At 45.9% G+C, this 20,681-nt stretch overlaps 1 protein-coding gene across 1 annotated transcript in view; it reads right to left on the bottom strand.

Moving 5' to 3' along the window:
- The window catches only part of LOC121279187 (carbohydrate sulfotransferase 9-like), a 124,003-nt gene extending 117,924 nt beyond the window's left edge, over positions 1 to 6,079 (bottom strand). Inside the window, exon 1 of the mRNA XM_041190189.1 lies at positions 5,856 to 6,079. The gene's annotated coding sequence lies outside the window, so the exon portion shown is untranslated. The remainder of the gene's footprint in view (positions 1 to 5,855) is intronic.
- Positions 6,080 to 20,681: the final 14,602 nt, after the last annotated feature.

Below are 20,681 nucleotides of genomic sequence, written 5' to 3'. Positions count from 1 at the left end.
CACCCAGCTCCCGCCTGCTGAACACATTCTCTGCCCCAATCAGACAGATATCATCGAGGTGGCCTACTAACAGATCACTTCCTGCGTCACTCAGCCCGATGTTTCGCTACCGCCTCAAAATAACCCCAACGCTGGGTTCCTGACGCTGTCAGGGAAGTTCAGCCCGTTCACTCTTACCCTCTCCACAGATGCTGCCGGACCTGCTGAGTGTTTGCAGCATCGGAAACATTTGGCTTTTCATTTTTTCTGCTAGAACGTTCTTTAGAGACGCTCCCTTTAATCGCCCTCGGCTTTTCTCTCACACCCAGTTGGACAGAATCCCTTGGGCTCCGAGAGGCCTTTGATGTTTTTCTTCCCCATCATCGGCCGGGGGTTTTTGTTGGTCCGCATCCTCGTTGTCCAGGTTCCCCTTGTCTTTTCGATATTTTCAGCTCCTTCCGTCTAAATCTCAGCAGCTCCTACCTGATTTAACGGGATATACCTCGAGGGACCGGATTTTACGGCCCCCACCACCCCCCCCAACCCTCTCCCTGCCCTGGCAGGATATTGTAGTCCAGCCAAACGGAATGTCTCGCTGCTTCTGCCAGGGAGAGACACGCCATGGCAGGGCTGTAAAATCCTGGCCAAGTGCCTGATCCAGCCTCGCACCTTAAAACTCTAACTTTGGAAAGAGGAGACTGTGAAAGACTATCAGGAGGGACACGGGATCTGTAAATGGAAAGGGCGAGCAATATGTTTTGGTTGTCTGTCCTTTGTCACAGGAAAAGACTGAAAACACAACAGAATGTTTTCACTCATTAGCCTCTCTGTTCGCTTTCCCAGGGTTTAAATGTTTTTAATTTTCTCCTTCCTTTGTGAGCTCCCTCCAGCCGCGCTTGTTGTGGGTTCACTTAACGAGCCGTTTTTTCCCATTTATTCATACACTTCCAGTGATCAAACGTATGCCTGGAGGTTTCATCACATGATCCACACTCCAGCCATCTGCCGGCCAACACACCCATCCTGCCTTCCCACACCAGGGGCAATGCCAAAATACTCATTACCCGAATTGGATGATTCTTGACTGTCTGCCAAACAGCCTTTTTATCCCCCGTGTTTGATATTTTTATATCAGATAAAGAGGGATGTTCAAAGATTTTTTTTTGCTTTTAAAAACGATGTTTTTTCGTGTCCCAGTGGTTTTTCTCCAGGGTTGCAGACAGGAGTGTCAGACAAGCATATAAACACACAAATTAGGGGCTGGAGTAGGCCACTCAGCCCCTCGAGCCTGCTCTGCCATTCTATACTGGCTGACCTAATTTTAACCTCAACTCCACTTTCCCAACCCCAACTCCACATTCCCGCTTACCTCCAATAACCTTTCTCTCCGCCCCCGGCTTATTGAGAATCTATCTACCTCCGCCTTAAAGATATTCAAAGACACTGCCTCAACACCCCCCTGTTTGAGGAAGAGAATTCCAAAGTCTCTCAGCCCCACCTCAGAGAGAAAAATCTTTTCCTCATCTCCTTCTTAAATGGACGACCTGTTATTTTTAAACAGTCACCCCCACCCCCTATCCTGGAGATTCATCTTCAACTCCTGGAGACTCCAGGCCAATCCTGGAGGGGCAGCAACCCTCATAAGCTTCCAGTAAAACACCCTGACATTGTCGAGTGTTCAAAAAGTGCTAGACCCTACAACCTTCGTTGAGCAATTCCTGGCCATTTGTCCTTTCAACTGTGACAATAGTGATGACCCAATTAACTAGTTTCCATAGAGCACAAAAAAAATCAGAAGTGGATCACATTGAACTCACGGCGCAGAAACAATCCATTTGGCCTCGCTGGTCTAGGCCAACATCTCATGTTAAATTCTCACAAAAATTCTAATTTTAGCAGATCAGACTTAGCATTAAAAAGTGGCTCCCGATCTGGCTTAATTGGTTCATGCCTGTGTGAGCGTCCTCCCATCTGAATTCATCTCGCCCCATCAACATGACTTTTTCTCTTTTTTGTATTCATTTACAGGCCTAGCTGGCTAGGCCAGCACTTATTGACCTTGAGAAGGTGGTGAGCTGCCTTCTTGGAACTGCTGCAGTCCATGTGGTACACCCACAGTAGGAAGGGAGTTCCAGGATTTTGACCCAGCGACAGTGAAGGAATACCGATATATTTCCACGTCTAGACGTTGGGAGTCATGGGTTTGGAAGGTGCTTTCTAAGGTTCATCATTTTTTTTACTCATTGGACACAGGTGTCGCTGGCTATGACAGCATTTATTGCCCATCCCCCTAGTGGCAGTTAAGGGTCAACCACATTGCTGGAGTCACACATAAAGACAGCAGATTTCCCTGAAGGGTATTAATGAACCAAATGGGGTTTTTCAATCAGCAATGTTTTCATGATCATAATTAGACTTTTCATTCCAGATTTTTATTGAATTCAAATTCCACCATCTGCCGTGGTGGGATTCGAATCCAGGTACCCAGAGCATTACAAAATCACAGAATCACACAGAGCAGAAGAGGCCCATCGAGTCTGCACCAACACGTGAGAAACACCTGACCTATCTACCTAATCCCATTTACTGGCACTTGGCCCATAGCCTTGAATGTTATGATGTGCCAAGTGCTCATCCAGGTACTTTTTAAAAGATGTGAGGCAACCTGCCTCCACCACCCTCCCAGGCAGTGCATTCCAGACCGTCACCATCCTCTGGGTACAAAAGTTTTTCCTCACATTCCCCCTAAACCTCCTGCCCCTCAACTTGAACTTCTGTCCCCTCGTGACTGACCCTTCAACTAAAGGGAACAGCTGCTCCCTATCCACCCTGTCCATGCCCCTCATAATCTTGTACACCTCGATCAGGTCACCCCTCAGTCTTCCCTGCTCCAGCGAAAACAACCCAAGTCTATCTAACCTCTCTTCATAACTTAAATGTTTCTTTCCAGGCAACATCCTGGTGAATCTCCTCTGTACCCCCTCCAGTGCAATCACATCCTTCCTATAATGTGGCCAAAACTGCACACAGTACTCCAACTGTGGCCTCACCTAGGTTCTATACACTGCCAACATGACCTACTTTTGTAATCTATGCCTCGATTGATAAAGGCAAGTGTCCCATATGCCTCTTTCACCACCCCACTAACATGCTCCTCTGCCTTCAGAGATCTATGGACACACACACCAAGGTCCCTTTGTTCCTCAGAACTTCCTAGTGTCATGCCGTTCATTGAATACTTCCTTGTCAAATTATTCTTTCCAAAGTGTATCATCTCACACTTTTCAGCGTTAGATTCCATCTGCCACTTATCTGCCCATTTGACCATCCCATCTATATCTTCCTGTAACCAAGACACTCAACCTCACTGTTAATCACCCGGCCAATCTTTGTGTCATCTGCAAACTTACTAATCCTACCCACCACATAGTCATCTATGTCGTTTATATAAATGACAAATAATAGGGGACCGAGCACAGATCCCTGTGGTACACCACTGGACACTGGCTTCCAGTCACTAAAGCATCCTTCTGTCATCACCCTCTGTCTCCTACAACTAAACCAATTTTGAATCCACCTTAACAAATTACCCTGTATCCCATGTGCATTTGCCTTGTTTATAAGTCTCCTATATGGGACCTTGTCAAAGGCTTTGTTGAAATCCATATAAACTACATCAACTGTACTACCCTCATCTACACACCTGGTCACCTCCTGGGTCTCTGGATTACTAGTCCAGTGACAACACCACTGCACCTTTGCCTCTCCTTAGATGGTGTACACTGTAGCTGGTTCACACTGCTGCCACTGTGCGTCGGTGGTGGAGGGAGTGAATGTTTGTGGATGGGGTGCCAATCAAGCGGGCTGCTTTGTCCTGAATAGTATCTAATCTTTTCTCCCTCCTGTGTTTATCCAGCTTCCCTTTAAATGCATCTATACTATTCACCTCAGCTACTGCATGTGATAGCAAGTTCCACATTCTCCAGTCACCTGGGTAAAGGAGTTTCTGCTGAATTCCAGATTGAATTTATTTGTGACCATCCTATATTTATGCCCCACCTCCACCTACACAATGCACCGCCACCACCCCCCCTCTCCCCCACCCCCCCCCCCCCCCCCCCCCCCCCCCCCACCGCCCCCCCCCCCACCCCCCAAACATACCCGCTATCAAGTTCTGGTCTTGCCAGCAACAGCAAGTGCAAACATCTTCTCTACATTTGGTATGTTGAATTCTTTCATAGGTGGTCTCCTCCACCATAAATCTAGAATTATCCATTTAATTGGAATAAAATTAAATAAGTGTAAATGTCTTTTTTCTACAATACGCAAGTTCTGTGCTACCAAACGGCTATTTGCCAATCTTTCCAACACATGCCAATGGCTGGCGGTAAGGGTGGGAGAGATTCCTGCTCAGCCATGCGATGGAAAGAACGTCGGAGCCTGTACCTTCACTATCCAGGTTACAGCATGCACGTTGCCATGGCAACTCAGGCTTCCTGGTCGGAACCTTCCAGCCCCTCACACCGGCGGGATCTTCCCGTCCCACCGATGTGAGCAGAGATTTCAATAACTCATCGGCTCCGTCGTGGGGGGGTGAGGGTCTGGAAAATTCCGGCCCCTGAGCGAACTGTGAGACACCAGCGCTGTACAGCATCCTTACTGCAGTCTGATGTCCCAAGGAGCATTATTAGGCTAAACTTTGACACCTGGCCATCTGATAAGATGTTCAGATGGGAGACGAATAACTTGGCCAAAGAGATTGGTTTTGAAGAGGAGAGAGCAGCAGCAAAGCACAGAGGCTGAGGGAGGACATCCCAGAGCTTAGGGCCCCAGGCTAGCGAAGGCACGGCCGCCAGTGGTGGAGCGATGGAAACCGCGGGAGAGGCCAGAGCAGTGCAGAGATCGTGGAGATTTGTACGGGCTGGAGGATATTACAGAGATATGTTGGCAGAGTCAGTTCCCCACTCTTGCCTGCAGTATGATAACAGATTCCTTTTCAGTTACATAATGGAAACAAAACCTGCAAGCCCAAACGAAATAAAGGCAACCTGATGTCACTCCACAAAAATATTCCAGGGGTGACTAGGGATGTTTCACCCTGGTACGAAATTTCTCCCGTTGAGGGTTAATCTTTCCTAACTTGGAAGGTCTGTTACACGTTGTACCTTGTTATCTCTCTGGGTATGAGGATTTCCAAATGACCGTGAAATATCCAAATAACATTTCCCCTCGGGAATTCCGTTAACCAAGTATAACTCCAGCCATTTTTGTTGGCTTGGAAGCTGACAGTTCCCTGAGAGACACCAGTCACTGGGAGAACACAGCACCTCCGGCAATGTCACTGTGACCCAGGTGCTTCCACAATTCAGCTTCTTTTCCCATCACTCGCCAACATCATCTCAGGGAAAGGCTGGCCGCACATTTTTAGTTATCGCCTCGTTAAAAAGTTGTCATTCAGAGTTTACGTTTTGCATTCGTGTTTCAGTGCAGCTGTTTCCCTCCCATCCCCCCTTGATCCCACCTGCCACTGCCCACTTTGGAGATGCACCTCAATTTAAACAAGGCAGCTGAGAGACACACACCAGCAAACAGGTAAAATATCTTATCACCGCACTGCAAAGTTTCGTTTGAGGCAGAAGGGGCCCTGAAGAGCTCTCTCACGTCCAGCTTTACGAGCTATTTTGGATTCCTGCTGCCAGAGTTCCAGTTTTGCGCACAGTGAGGCACTCTGTCAAATAAATAGCAGTCCCCACATGTTTGTGGAAATTCTCCAGAGCTCCTAATGTACTCAACAGGCTATTTGTACAGCTTTCGCATCATAAATAAGCTTTGAAAGCAAGGTTAGCTGTTTTTTTTTTAAAAATGCATGTACTCACAGTAACTGTTTCTCTCTGTATGATCGCAGTCAGGCATGCTGTGCAGATGTTGCAGGAGTGAACTTTTTCCTTTTCCCCAGAAATGATAGCTTGAAACCTTTTCCCATTTCACTGTTCCCTTTCTCTCTATATGTCTGTCGCAGTCTTGGAACCTCTGGAAATGGGAGAATGTTGTTTGTGTACTGGGAGCAGAGAGAGAGAGAGAGAGAGAGAGGGAATCACCTCTGGTGTGTGGATCTGAAGAAAGAGAGAGCTTAAAACAGCTTGTTACTCTAGCTGGGCTGCTGTGCCCCAACCTTCACATCTGGTGTAAGCCAATCAGCAGGTCCAGACACTCCCACTTGGCGTGTTGACTGACTACAGTAGCTCACACTACAAATAATCCATCCTACCCCAGGAACAAGGACAGAACTATACCAACCAGGATCAGCTCTCCACCTCCCCCACCCCCACCACCCCCTCCATACAAACACACACGCACACACACACACACACTTGCACTAGAATTTAACAGATTTTTGTTTTGCTCCAGGGGAGAAGAATAAAAGAGAGAGAGAGAGAGAGAGAGGGAGACAGAATCACTGTACATCAGAAGACATTACTAAACAGAAGAGGAATGACAATAAAGGTAACACTGTATCACCACCAAACTAAATACAGGACATTAAGCTTTCTTCAAAAGCAGGATTAACAAACTCCATTAAAGGCAGCCTCTGCTGTTTGAGCTTTGAGTTAACACAAAAGAGTTCTCTTATTAATACTAATTGGCATCTTATTACAAATTCTTGATCCTGGCAAATCAGATCTTGATTTGAAGAGCAACCGGTTTTTATATCCCACCCCACTCAGCGCTTGCAGTTTGAAATTGTTGTGATGTTTGCATAGAGGGTGCAGCAAAGCAGTTAGGAAAGTTAATAATCTTTATTGTGACGATGTTGTAATACAAGTAAATAAATCTTTCTACAATCATACACAGCAATAGACTACTCACGCTTAGGATTCATTCATCAGTAAAAGCACGTGACCCTTAAAGGCAGCAGGAAAGGTTATACCCACAATCACTACATTTCCTCCCCCTTTAGTTATTTTTTACATTTCCTTTAAAAAGAATATCTTAATCCACAATGTATACAGATATGCAGGTCATACGATTAAAGATTAAATCTCTGAGGTGGTTTTCTAATTCGGTTAGAGTGAGGTAGCTCTACCACTTGAGATTCTCCCACAGGATTGACATGATCAGGAACTGCAGCATCGGGGTCCTCCTTAGACAATGTCAGTTCAGGATTAGGTAATTCAACAGAGACATCGGGCATGTCTACTCTAGGTCGATCTGTCACCTCAGGGATTAATGGTTCGACATTAATTACAGTCGGAATAATTGGTTGTTAGAATGTCTCTCTACACCTCTGATGATCCACATGTTTTTGAACAATTCTGTTTCCCACTTCCATTTGGAATGACAAGGGTCCAGTTTCTGAGACAATTGTACCAGGAACCCAACTAGGTCCATTTCCAAAGTTCTGCACGAAAACTGTATCTCACACAGTAAATCTTTGAGCTTTGCTATGAATATCATGATTCAATTTCTCACTACTCTGATCCTTCTCTACCTTCCCCTCTAAGTTTGGAAATGCCAGACTCAACCTTGTACGAAGGAGATGTTTCATCAGTAATTCAGACAGTGTTGAACCCGTAGATACATGGGGACTTAAACAATAATTGAGAAGAAAATGTGAAATCCGAGTTTCTAACGTTCCTTCAGATAACTTCTTCATTCCTGATTTGAAAGTTTGCACTGCTCTTTCTGCTAACCCATTAGATGAGGGATGATATGGTGCTGTTTTAACATGTCTAATTCCATTTAAACCCATGAATCTCTGAAATTCTGTACTAGTGTATTCAGTACTGTTATCCAAAACAATCCAGTAGGCCATTTATACTAAAACATTGGTGCAGCTTTTCAATTACTCGGTGTCAGTGATCTAATTTCATACACATCCATCCACTTAGGATGCGCATCGATGATCAATAAAAACATGGACCTACATAATCAATATGTAATCTAACCCAGGGTCAACCAGTCCACTCCCACGGATGCAGTGGAGCTGAAACAGGCAACTTCTGTTGTTGCTGACACTGGAGACAGTGCATGTCCATGCTTTCTATGTCACTGTCTATGCCTGGTCACCAGACATAGCCTTGCGCAAGCTTCGAAACGCCAGGATAGCACACTGTGAAGCTCCGTCAAGAGTAGTTCTTTTCCATGCCAAGGGACAATGACTCTTGATCCCCCACAACAAGATTCCATTTTGACAACGTAACTCTGTTTTTCGGGGATGGAATGGTCTCATCCCTTCAGACACTGGTGAATTTGACCATCCTTGCAATACTTGGTCTCAGACTTTGGACAATATTGGATCCTGGTTTGTCCAATTTCTTATTGGCTTTGCACGGACCAGCGAAGAGTCCAATAAATTCAACACAAGAACAATTTCTTGTGGCACTGGAGCATGTACAATATGATCTGGTAACGGAAGATGACTGAGTGTATCTGCATTTGCTATATGCACACCAGGACGGTGCATAAAGGTGTACTCACACACCGATAAAATCAAAGCCCAACAGTGAATTCTTGCTGAGGATATTGGTGGAATGGCTTTATCCTCATTGAATAAACCCATTAGTGGTTTATGGTCCGACACTATGGTGAAATGTCGCCCATGCAGATACTGATGGAATTTCTTCACTCCAAATATTACTGATAAACCTTCCTTTTCAAGTTGTGAATAACCTTTCTTGGCTGCAGAGGAGGTTCTGGAGACATAACCTATTGGTCTTTTGAAACCATATTCCATCCTGTGTGACAAAACTGCTTCCACTCCATAGGGAGATGCATCACAGGTTAACATGAATTCCTTTGATGGGTCATGATGGACATGATGATTGTAAAAGCTTCTTGATCTTTACGAAGGCTTCTTCTTGTTGCACCTTCCATGACCAACCATGGTTCTTTTTCCATATTAAGTGTAAAGATGCTAACACTGTTGACAAGTTTGGCAAGAAGCGACAGTAATAATTTATCATGCCCAAAAGAGATTTGAATTCCGTGACACTGGTAGGAGAGGACACCTCCTTGATTGTCCTGACCTTCTTCTCTAATGGATGCAACTCATGGGCATCCACTCAGTGACCCAAGTAAGAGACTTCAGTTGCTTGGAAAGTACACTTCTCTTTCTTCAATCATACACCAGCTTCCAAAAATCTTCTTAAAACCTCTTCTAGGTTGGCCAAATGTTCGACTTCCATTGATCCTATGATCAGAACGTCACCCAGATACACTATTACTCAGGGAAGTCTGTGCGTTAGGCTTCCCACAGTCCTTTGGAAAATCACGCAGGCAGATGATGCACCGAAGGGTAGGGGTGTATATTGATACAGGCCCTTGTGCTATTCAGCTCTAACTGTCGGTATGTATGGCTCATGTCCAGTTTGGTGTAAGATTTTCCTCCAGTTAGCTTAGTGTATGGATCTTCAATCTTAGGGATAGGATATTTACCTAATTTAGCAGCCTTGTTCACGGTTGGTTTGTAGTCTCCACAAATGTGAGTAGTTTGATTTGGTTTCATCACAGGGACTATGGGCGCTGCACATTCTGAAAATTGGATTGGCTGGATCAGAATCCTGCATCCACCCTCTCCGATAGAGCATAAGGCACAGGTCTGGCCTTACAGACACGGGCTGTTGCCTCCGAGTCAACATATATTTTTGCTTGTAGGCCTTTTATCGTTCCCAATTCATCACAAAATATGCTGTCATACTTTCTTAACAAATCAAGAATTCCTCCTGTTTTCACTTGAAATATTTCAGACCAGTTGAGCTTAATTTTTTGTAATCAAACCTAGCTCAGAAGATTAGGTCCTTCACCTATTACAATGATGACTGGAAGCTGGGCTGTCTGTTGCCTATAGGGCACAGTGTGTGTCGATGCCCTTTACCTTTACTGACTCTCTAGTATATGTCTTCAGCTGAGCCCTGGTTTGCTCCAGATACAGTGGCTTTGTATCTTCATTTAGGTATTTAAATGTGTGTTCTCCCACCACTGTGGTCGATGTTCCTGTGTCTACCTCTATGACTTCACATTCACTTGAAGGGTGATGGTGATTGGTTCAGTTTTTACTGCTTTGACATTGTATAGGGAATAGATATCAGTATCAGCAGCTTCTGGCTCTGTTATGTTCTGCGTTTCAGTCATCTTGGTCTGCTGTCTGATTGGCTGTCTCAATTTTACCCAGTATTGCTTTTATTTAATGTCCTATTTTGTGGCAGTAATGGCATTCTGCCTCTTTAAATCTGCAGGTTTCTGGTACATGGCTACCCCCACATCAGTAACAGGTTCATTTCTGAATCGCTGCTGAGATGCTTCCACTGTGCTTTTTCATTTTTGAGCAGCAGAGACTGTCTCCCGCTCCGCTGCTGTCTCTCTGGTTATTGCATCACACCCGGTGATAGGTTCCCGCCCGAATTGAAGAACGGTACCACGCTGCACAATCTGCAAAGCCTGTGAGTCCCTCTCCGCACTCTCCATTGCTAGCGCTAATTCCGTGGCGCGCTTCAAATCAATATTAACTTCTGCAAGTAAACGGCGCTGGATGGCATCGTCGTGAATGCCACAAACCTACTGATCCCGCATCATGTCATCGAGCGTATCTCTGAAGTCGCAGTGTTCAGCCAACTGCTTCAACTTCACTGTACAAGTTGCGATGGACTTCCCCCAGGACCCTTACTCTGAAATTGAACTTGAATCTCTGCATTATTACCGATGGCTTCAGCTGAAAATGCGTCTTCACGAGGTCGACCAGTGCGTTAAAAGATTTAGAATTGGGCACGCTCGGGGCCATCAGACTGCGGATGAGGTTAGAGGTCTTGCTACCACAGACGCTTAAAAGAATTGCTCTCTGCTTCACCTCCACTGTTATTTCATTGGCCACGAAATAAAAACCCAGGCACTCTATGTACTGGCTCCAGTCTTCCACAGATGAGTCATAGGGGTGGAATGACCGGTCAGTATACATTTCTTTCTTACGTTAAGAATTGATGTACTCGCATTCACGAGGTGAGGAGCAGCGTTGGAGCGATCCTACCTTCGTCGCCAAATGTAGGGCTGAATTTTCCCCCTGGCAGGGTTGGGGGTGGTGGGGGGGGTGGTTTTGCAGGGGGGAATGGGCCAATTAAGGCCCACCTGGCGTGACGCACACCCGGAGGTGCCTCAGGGAGATTAGTTTTAAGTTCTGGAAGATTTAATAAAGGAAGAAAAAAATTTAACGGACACGTCCCCTCACGTGAAACTGTCGCATGAGCTGGGACAAGTCCATCCATGTTTTCAAATTTTTTGATTGAATTAATAAACCCTTCATGAAATCTCACCCTGCCCATGGTTGAGGCTTCATGATAAATGCGAAGGCCGCCTGGGCTCTTCGCCTGCACACCACCCCCACCCCCCCACCGCCAACCTTAAGGTTGGACGGGCAGCATTCTTAACAACGTTAATTACTTTCTTAATGGCCTTAATAGGCCTTTGACAGTTCGGCGGGCGCCCAGCCGCATTGGCTGAACTGACAATCTAAGTGACGCGTGGTGACATCAGGACACCCGCCCGACATCACCGCGCGTCACTTTACGTGTCAGCGAGTAGGCCCCGCCCCCGCTCGGCGACCGGAAAATTCTTCCCGTAATGAACTTGAGGTACCGGACAGGTTTCTTACTTGAAACAGACAACATGACAACAGGGCTCTTTTAGAAGCTCCAGGCTTGTACCAGGTCCACGACTAGAAAGCTCCGTCCCTCAGGTTACCTGCACTTAGGGCTCATTCGTCAGTACAATCACATGACCCTGAAAGGCAGTAAGAAAGGTTTTACCTACGATCACTGCCTTCTCCTTTAGAGCAGAGAGGCTAAGGGGAGAATTAATAGAGGTGTTTAAAATTATGAAGTGCTTTTATAGAGTAAATAAGGAGAAACCATTTCCATTGGCAGGAGAGTCGCTAACCAGAGGGACACAGATTTAAGGTGATTGACAAAACAACCAGCGAGGGAGATGAGGAGACATTTAATTTTTTAAAACAAAGAGTTGATGTGACCTGGAAAGTACTGCCTGAAAGGGTTGTAGCGAAGTAGTAACTTTCAAACAGAATTGGAAATATACTTGAAAAGGACTATGGACGAAAGCAGGAGGAGTGGTACTAATTGGATAGTTCTTTCAAAGAGCCAGCAGATGCACGATGGGCTGAATGGTCTCCTTATGTGGTGTTTTATTCCATGGTATACTGTTATGGGTCATGTGCTATCACACTGGGTATGACCTGATGGGTACATTAATCAAAGTGTTTAAACAAAGGAAGTGCATCCTGGCTGACAGTATAACATTTCAAACTCTCAACTGTTGTGACCTCTGGAATAAAGAAGTGCAAAGCAGTATGAGCCATTGACTATAAGACCATAAGACATAGGAGCAGAAATTAGGCCATTCGGCCCATCAAGTCTGCTCCGCCATTCAATCATGGCTGATAAGTTTCTCAACCCCATTCTCCCGCCTTCTCCCCGTAACCTTTGACCCCCTTACCAATCAAGAACCTATCTATCTCGGTCTTAAATACACTCAATGACCTGGCCTCCACAGCCTTCTGTGGCAATGGTTTGACAAGGATGGCTAAAGTTTGCTCTCAGGAAAGGGAGAGCGGTGGGGAGGAGTGAGCAACATCAACTTCTATTTCCATGGCACCTTTAAGATTGTAAAATGTCCCAGGGTACTTCACAGGACTGATAATCAGATAAAGGATGATGCAGAGACACAGGAGCTAGATATTAGGAGAGGTGACCGAATGAGCGGTCAAAGAGGTAGCTTTTGAGGAGCCTCCCAAAAGGGGGAAAGAGGTGCAGAGGGGGAATTGAAGAGGTTGGGGCCCAGGCAGCTGAAGGCATGGCTGCCAATGATGGAATGTTTCATTGGCCACTTAAGGACTTCAAAATGCCTAAAGGTGGGCAGGCTGCCTGGTGCCTTCCTGCCCATGGTAATATGGAAGACAGGTTGGAGGTGGTTTGGATGGTGGTGGGAAGTCTTTCTACTCTATCTTACAAACAACCTCCCCGTCGACCCTCAACTCACCTTCAAATATGCCATTGGGGTGTTTTGGCTGGGGGTGGGGGAGTTGCTGTATATCTCCTTATATGGCTCTGCGTCAAAATTTGCATCTGATAACTCACCGATGAAAGACCTTGTAACACTTTACCATGTTAAAGGCTCTGTATTAATTTTGGTGACATCTCCATATTGTGCAATGCACATTAACATGAACGAAAGGCAAATATTTTTCCATATGAGGTAATCTCAAGAGACTTTCGGGTTGAGCTCTGAACAATCAATGGTTTGCATCAAGTTCAAATTTCCATCTTAACCTCGATAGCTGACACGGGATTCTCAGCTCTCCCTCACACTGGGATGTCCACGCTCGAATAACAGTTAGTGAAGTGTGATCACTGGTGGAGTGGAACTCACCTCAGAGAATGTTCAAAGCCTACTTCAGTACATTCAAGTGCACACGCTACGATCAGATGACATCTCTAATCAAGCGGTGGCTCAGTGGGTAACACTCTCGCCTCCTAGTCAGAAGGATTTAGGCCTATTCCCACTCCAATGCCCAGAGCACGAAACCTCGGCTGAAAACCCCACTGCAGTACTGTGGGAGTGCTGCACGGTCAAAGGTGCTGTCTTTCGGATGAGTCCTCTCAAGTGGGAGTAAAAGCCCTGTTTGAGGAAGAGCAGGGGAATTTCTTCCTGATGTTGTGGTCAATTTTAATCCCTCAACCAACATCACTAAGAACAGGTTATCTGGTTATCACCTTATCGCTGTTTGTTGGAGCTTGCTGCGCATAAAAAGTAAGTAACTCATTGGCTGTAAAGTGCTCTGGCTCGTCCCAAGGTCATGAAAGGTGCTGTACAAAGGCAAATCTTTATTCGTTTTGTTTGTAGGAATCTACGGGCCTGGATTTGATCCAGAGAACAAGGGCCGCATTTTGGAGGCAGGCTCACGTCTGGGTCCGAACCCACTTCCGCCAGGAAACAGATGAATCTTCTAGTTGGTGAGGGGTTAAAAAGTGGCAGGGGAGGCGGTGCCACAGTGATAATGTCACTGGGCCATAGGCCCAGGCTGATGCTCTGGGGACATGGGTTCAAATCCTCAATACCCCACAGCAACTGGTAGAATTTAAATTCAATTAATAAATCTGGAATGGAAAGCTAGTCTCAGTAACGGTGACCATGACAACTGTCATTGATTGTTGTAAAATCCCATCTGGTTCACTAATGCACCTTTAGGGAAGGAAATCTGCTGTCCTTACCCGGTCTGGCCCTACATGTGACTCCAGACCCACAGCAACGTGGTTGACTCTTAACTGTCATAAAAGCCATTTGCAGTCGTATTGAACTTATTAAGGAAGAAGTGTGTGTTTTTTTTTTAAGAAGTACAAGCAAGAACACTGAGTAAAAGGTGGCTGATGATATAAAGTGTCATATGTGGATTATACTGACAGACCTGTCCTGAGAGAACATGGTATGTCGCACCTGAAAAAGGTATCGTGGCCTTCTTCAAGCAGAAAGAATTAAAAGGGAGATAGGAAAGATACAAAGACTGAACTTTAATCTCCTGTGGTTGCAGAGACAAAAGACTGATTATCACGTTGCAGCAGGCATCTAAAATCCACTTCCTGTCGATTCATATCTCAGAATATGTAAAATGGTGGGAGATCAAAGAAGACAGACTCTGGGGGCAAGACATGGTTTTTTTTTTTTCCCTTGCAGAGCACCACAGTCTGTGCTGGTGCGCTGCTGTGCTGTGTGTGTGACAGCAAGATCATCCACTAGTCACCACTGCAGTTGCATGCAAAGTCTCTCTCCCTCCCCCTGTTGTTGGAGGCAAGTCAGCCAAGCCACAGTAAAAAAGGAAACCGGACAGCTTCTTCAGCCAACCTGCAGAAACAAGTGTCTCCAAACGGACTACAAAACTGTCAAAGTCAGCTCTACTGGAATCACCCAACTTAACGGCTGCAACGTGTCACCGAGTATGCCTCGTGGACATGCCAAAGAATGATTCGTACACCTTTTAAAGCTTTTATTTGGACTTTTAACTTCTTGTTTCTGATCTCTGCACGTTGTGTTTTTATTATTTTCCTGGGGTTTTTTGTAACTAATAAACCCACTCTTTCTTTGACTCACGAAAGCCTGGTTAAACTGGCTCCTTCCAAAATTTAAATATATTTAGACTGGGAGAAGGTATCCACGAGGGGGAGGGACCCCTTTTAAATTCACCTTGTTGCAGCCAACCCAGGAGCTGAATAAAGAAGGGGAGCCAGCTCACTCCTCCTCACCCTGGGGGGGGGGGGGGGGGAAATAACAAAATCGAGGGTCCCATTCGGGAAGTTAATAAGTTGGGGGACCTCGTCCAGGGGACTGGCCACCATGTAACTGCTCTCTGAAATGGCTAAGTCAGGCCCAGCAAGCCACTCAGCTCAAGGGCAACCAGTGATGGGCAATGCATGCTGGCATTGCCATACCAATGCTCGGCGAAGTGACCTTGGAATCTAGGACTTTGACCCAGTGACGATGAAGTAATGGTCCATATATTTCCAAGTCATGATGCTGCTGCACTTGGAGGGGAAGTGGGAATTATTTTCTCATGACTTGATGCCCTTGTCCTACACAGTGGAGGTCATAGGTTTGGGAGGGGCTGTCATAGAAATTTTTGAAACCATGAGTAAAAACCATTGTTTCTTAAAGAATTAGCACCATTTCATACCTGGAAAAACTCAACAGGTCTGGCAGCATCGGTGGAGAAGAGCACAGTTGACGATTCGAGTCCTCATGACCCTTCGACAGAACTCAAGTTCTGTTGAAGGGTCAAGAGGACTCGAAACACCAACTGTGCTCTCCACCGCCGATGCTGCCAGACCTGCTGAGTTTTTCCAGGTATTTCTGTTTCTGTTTTTGTTTTGGATTGCCAGCATCCGCAGTTCTTTGCTTTTAGCACCATTTCATGCTGTATTTGTAGGACTGGCCTCCCAACTGCTTTGGAACATTTACTTTCAGTAAGTCCACCATTTGTTGCCTCTTTTTTACTAGAAACGGGCTCTAACATCCACTGAAATATAGTAACTGTTGAAATCCATGGGATTCATAGAACTTTTTCACTAATCTGTTGCTTTGGTTGGAAATGGTTCTTGATTAGGAACCATTCCCAAATCCTGGTTTAGTACCCTGGGGGGGTACCTTGACCATGTTATACCGGCCTTCATGTATATTGTGAGAATGGAGTTGCGATTACAGGGAAGTACCTGCTACACGCAGTGATACAATGGCAGCCCTGCAATCGAGAAACTTGATTTATACAGCACCTTGAATGACCACAGGACCAAAGTACTTAACTGCCAATGAAATACATTTGAAGTATACTCAGTGTTGTAATGTAGAAAACACGGCCACCAAGCTGTGCACAGTAAGATCCCCCAAAAGATCTTCTCTCTTCTTAGGCAGTCCCTCGGGATCAGGGATAGCTTGCTTCCATTCTGGTTCTGAAACGGCTGAGAGATCCAATGTGCGATCTGCAGACTCTGCCAGGTGTGGGACAAGTGGCATTTGAAGGCTACCAAGCCTTACTCAGAAACAACCTGCTCACTAATGCCCAGTTTGGGTTCTGCCAGGGCCACTCAGCTCCTGACCTCATTACAGCCTTGGTCCAAACATGGACAAGAGAGCTGAACTCCCAAGGTGAGGTGAGAGTGACTGTCCTTGACATCAAGACTGCATTTGACTGAGTGTGGTATCAAGGAGCCCTAGCAAAACTGGAGTCAATGGGAATCAGGGGAAAATTCTCTGCTGGTTGGAGTCATACCTAGCACAAAGGAAGATGGTTGTGGTTGTTGGAGGTCAATCAGCTCAGTTCCAGGACATCATTGCAGGAGTTCCTCAGGGTAGTGTCCTTGGCCCAACCATCTTCAGCTGCTTTGTCAATGACCTTCCTTCCAACATAAGATCAGAAGTGGGGACGTTCATTGATGATTGCACAATGTTCAGCACCATACGCAACTCCTCAGATATTGAATCAGCCCATGGACAATATCCAGGCTTGGGCTGATTAGTGGCAAATAACATTCGCGCCACACAAGTGTCAGGTAATGACCATCTCCAACAAGAGAGAATCTAACCATCGTCCCTTGACATTCAGTGGCATTACCGTCACTGAATCCCCCAGTATTAACATCTTTAAGCAGTAGATGAGTTGTTTGGAGGCTTGTGCACTCTCTCCAGCACCTCGACTTCGCCTCTGCATTCTCCCGCCAAACTCTCTCGATGTGTTCAGTGCCTTCCAAGAACAGCCATCTCCATTTTGGTCGGTCAGCAGCCAGGGTCTTTCATGAGTTAGTGGGTATGTTTGACCTCTTCAGGGATTCTTAGAGGACATTCCTAACTCCTGCAGACAGCATTGTGAAAATGACCAGATAACCTTTTTTTTAATGATGTTGATTCAGGGATAAATATTGGCCAGAGCAATGGGGAGGACTCCTCTGCTCTTCTTCCAAGTAGTGCCATGGGATCAATTACACCCACCTGAGAGAGCAGTTAGGGTCTGGGACCTTGGTTTAACATTGTAACTGAAAAGCGGCACCTCCGACAGTACGGCACTCCCCCAGTACTGCACTGGAACGTCAAGCCTAGATTTTTGCGTTCAAGTCCTGGGGAAAGATTTTTAGCCGCCAAGGAGGGGGACAGGCGGCCGAGCGCTGGGGTGGGGGCATGAAAATCCACGCCGCTGACCAGCATGCCAAGTACATCCCCCACCCCCGGGCAATTTTCACAGAGGTGGGTGAGGTGGCTGACAGGGCTATCTGTCTACAAGTGGCGGGTATCTGATTCAACTGGTTAAGGGCTTATCAAGGTCTATTATCGGAGGCCACAGAGAATTTTTGGCAGGAGACCAGGGGACCAGCGGTCTAGGTGGGCCCAGAGGCTATCTCTGCCTGGCTGGGTTCACCAGCAGCAGAAGGCTGCCCAGTGGCGGTTCCAGCTGCTTAGGTCTCCAAGATGTAAAAGAGTAGTCAGAGAGGACCGTTCCATCTTGGCGTGTCCTGCCTCTCGCGATAGGCACCTTGTTGCTTTTTACCAGCTGGAGGGGCTCTTTCTGTTTTTAATTCAGATACCCAGCATCTTCAGTAGTTTGCATTTTGGTTGTGTCTGGATTTGTTGTCTTTTGGCTTCCTAAAATTATGTAGCACAGAAGGAGACCATTCGGCCCATCTGTGCCAACTCTTTGAAAGAACTATCCAATTAGTCCTATTACCCAACCCCCTGCACCCCACCTCCCCCACACCAATCTTTTTTGGAGGTCAGTCATCTCAGCTCCAAGCCATCACTTCAGGAGCTCCACAGGGTAGTGTCCACGGCCCAACCATCTTCAGCTGCTTCATCAATGACCTTCCTTCCATCATAAGGTCAGAAGTGGGGATGTTCACTGATGATTGCACAATGTTCAGCACCATTCGCAACTCCTCAGATTGCACATTTTTCCTTCTCAGGTATTTATCCAACTCTCTTTTGGAAGTTACTATCGGACCTGCTTCCGCTGCTCTTTTCAAGCAGCGGGTTCCAGATCACAACTCACTGCATTAATAAGAACACTCTTCCTGTTGTTTGGCTCTTGTGGAATCCGTGTCTGCCTTCACTACAGGTGAGGTGAATCTCACAGTATTGCAACACTCTGCTTAAGCGCCGAGCACATTCCAAGAAGGATAACTAACCCGGGAGTGTGACAGAGTGTGCAGTTTGCAAGATTCGGAATCATGTCCCGTGGAGCGAGAACTTGAACTGCAAGGCATCTTTTTTTTATCTGATCTTCAGCCATACAAACTGAATCCCCCATAGAATTCTAAGAGAACCCATGTAAACAAGTGACTCGGTGTGAAAAATAAAACTCTCCCAGAGAGATCGAAGGAGGGGCAATTTGAGGTTTTATTTTCACTGTCAGTGATTAATTGCCACCGCCTAGCTTTCTGATGTCAAGAGTGGAAAGAACTGTCAGGTCAAACATTCCGGTGAAGAATTGAGAAGCAGCTCGAGATTTATTCTGTGCTCCCAGAGGTGCTGGTTTACACAGGGAGTGGCAGATTTTCTACATGCACAGACACATACAATAGGCAACTTTCCCAACCTTACACCAAGCTTGACCCTTCCAATCTGATTGGACTTCATCCCAAAGGTACATCATGTCTCAAATTCAAATGAGTTGACAGAGGATTTGTTAATTGGTTTAATTGCTTTCCTTAACAGTAAGCAGTGAGACTGCTACTGCCCAGAAGAATTACATTTCTGGAGGACGTGACTACATTGCAAAACAATAAACTCCGTGGCTTGCTGGCAAGTGAGGGCCTCAATTTTTTTTTTAAACCTGAACTTTTAAACCTTGATCCCTCACTAATTTCTTAATAAAATTACAGAGTCAGGAGGATACAGCCTGATACCACTCAGAGATAAGGACGAGTATGGCTGGAGGCATCATTGATGTATTTGATCACGTGACATCCTGACCGTGCGACACCTGACCAAGTGACGTCCATCCCATGATGTCTAATCACATGCCATCTGATCACATGCCATCTTGAGTACACGAGCTGCACTGTCAGAGGTGCTGTCTTTCAGAAGGGAGCTTAAACCGAGCTCCCAGCTGCTGTCTCAGGTTAATGTAAATGATCGCAAGGCACTATTTGGAGGAAGAGCAAGGGAATTCTGCCAGGGGTCATGGCCAACATTCACCCCCCTCCATTAATGGAAAAGTAAATTCTCTAGTCATTATCATATTACGGCTTATTGTGGGAGCTTGCTGTGCGTAAATTGGCTGCTTCATTTCCTACATTGTAACAATGGCTACACTCCAAGAGGCTGTAAAGCACTTTGGAATGTCCTGAGGTGGTAAAGGCACTACAGAAATGCCTGACTGTTCCATATTAGAGTTGTGTATGCCTGGCATGCAACTGCAAACCAAACTTAGGATCAGGGTAATCCCATAAAGCATAGTGTGTAGATAACAAATGCGCCTCATGACATCCTTGCAGTTTTGAAATTGGTTTCCATACGAACATACAAATTAGGAGCAGGGGTAGGCCATTCAGCCCCTCAAGCCTGCTCCACCATTTGATAAGATCATAGCTTATCTGAGTGTGGCATCAACTCTGTTTTCCTGTCTACCCCCTGTAACTTTGGCACCCTTGTTAATCAAGAATCTATTTAACTCAGCTTTTTTTTAAAATTCATTCATGGGATGAATGGCCAGCATTTATTGCCCATCCCCAAGGGGGATTTAAGAGTCAACCACGTTGCTGTGGGGCTGGAGTCACATGTAAGCCAAACCAGGTAAGGGTGGCAGATTTCCTTCCCCAAAAGACACTAGTGAACCAGATGGGTTTTTACAACAATCGTTCAATGGTCATCATCAGACTTTTATTTCCAGATTTTTTTTATTGAATTAAAATTTCACCATCTGGTGGGATTCGAACGCCTGGTTTCTGGAATACTGGTCAGTGGCAAAAGCACTATGGCACCGCCTCCTTGTAAAGTTAAAAGTATTCAATGATCCAGTGTCCACTGATTTCTGGGGAAAAGAATTCCACAGACTAACGACCGTCCGTGAGAAAGAATTTCTCCTCATCTCCGTCTTAAATGGGAGACCTCTTGGTTTTAAACCGTGTCCCCTAGTTCTAGTCTCTCCCACAGGGCAAACACCC

Source organism: Carcharodon carcharias, chromosome 6 (assembly GCF_017639515.1).
Source record: "Carcharodon carcharias isolate sCarCar2 chromosome 6, sCarCar2.pri, whole genome shotgun sequence".
In the NCBI taxonomy this organism is placed as follows: Eukaryota; Metazoa; Chordata; class Chondrichthyes; order Lamniformes; family Lamnidae; genus Carcharodon; species Carcharodon carcharias.
Note: the sequence above shows the minus strand (reverse complement) of the source record. Positions and strands in the feature narration are given on the sequence as shown.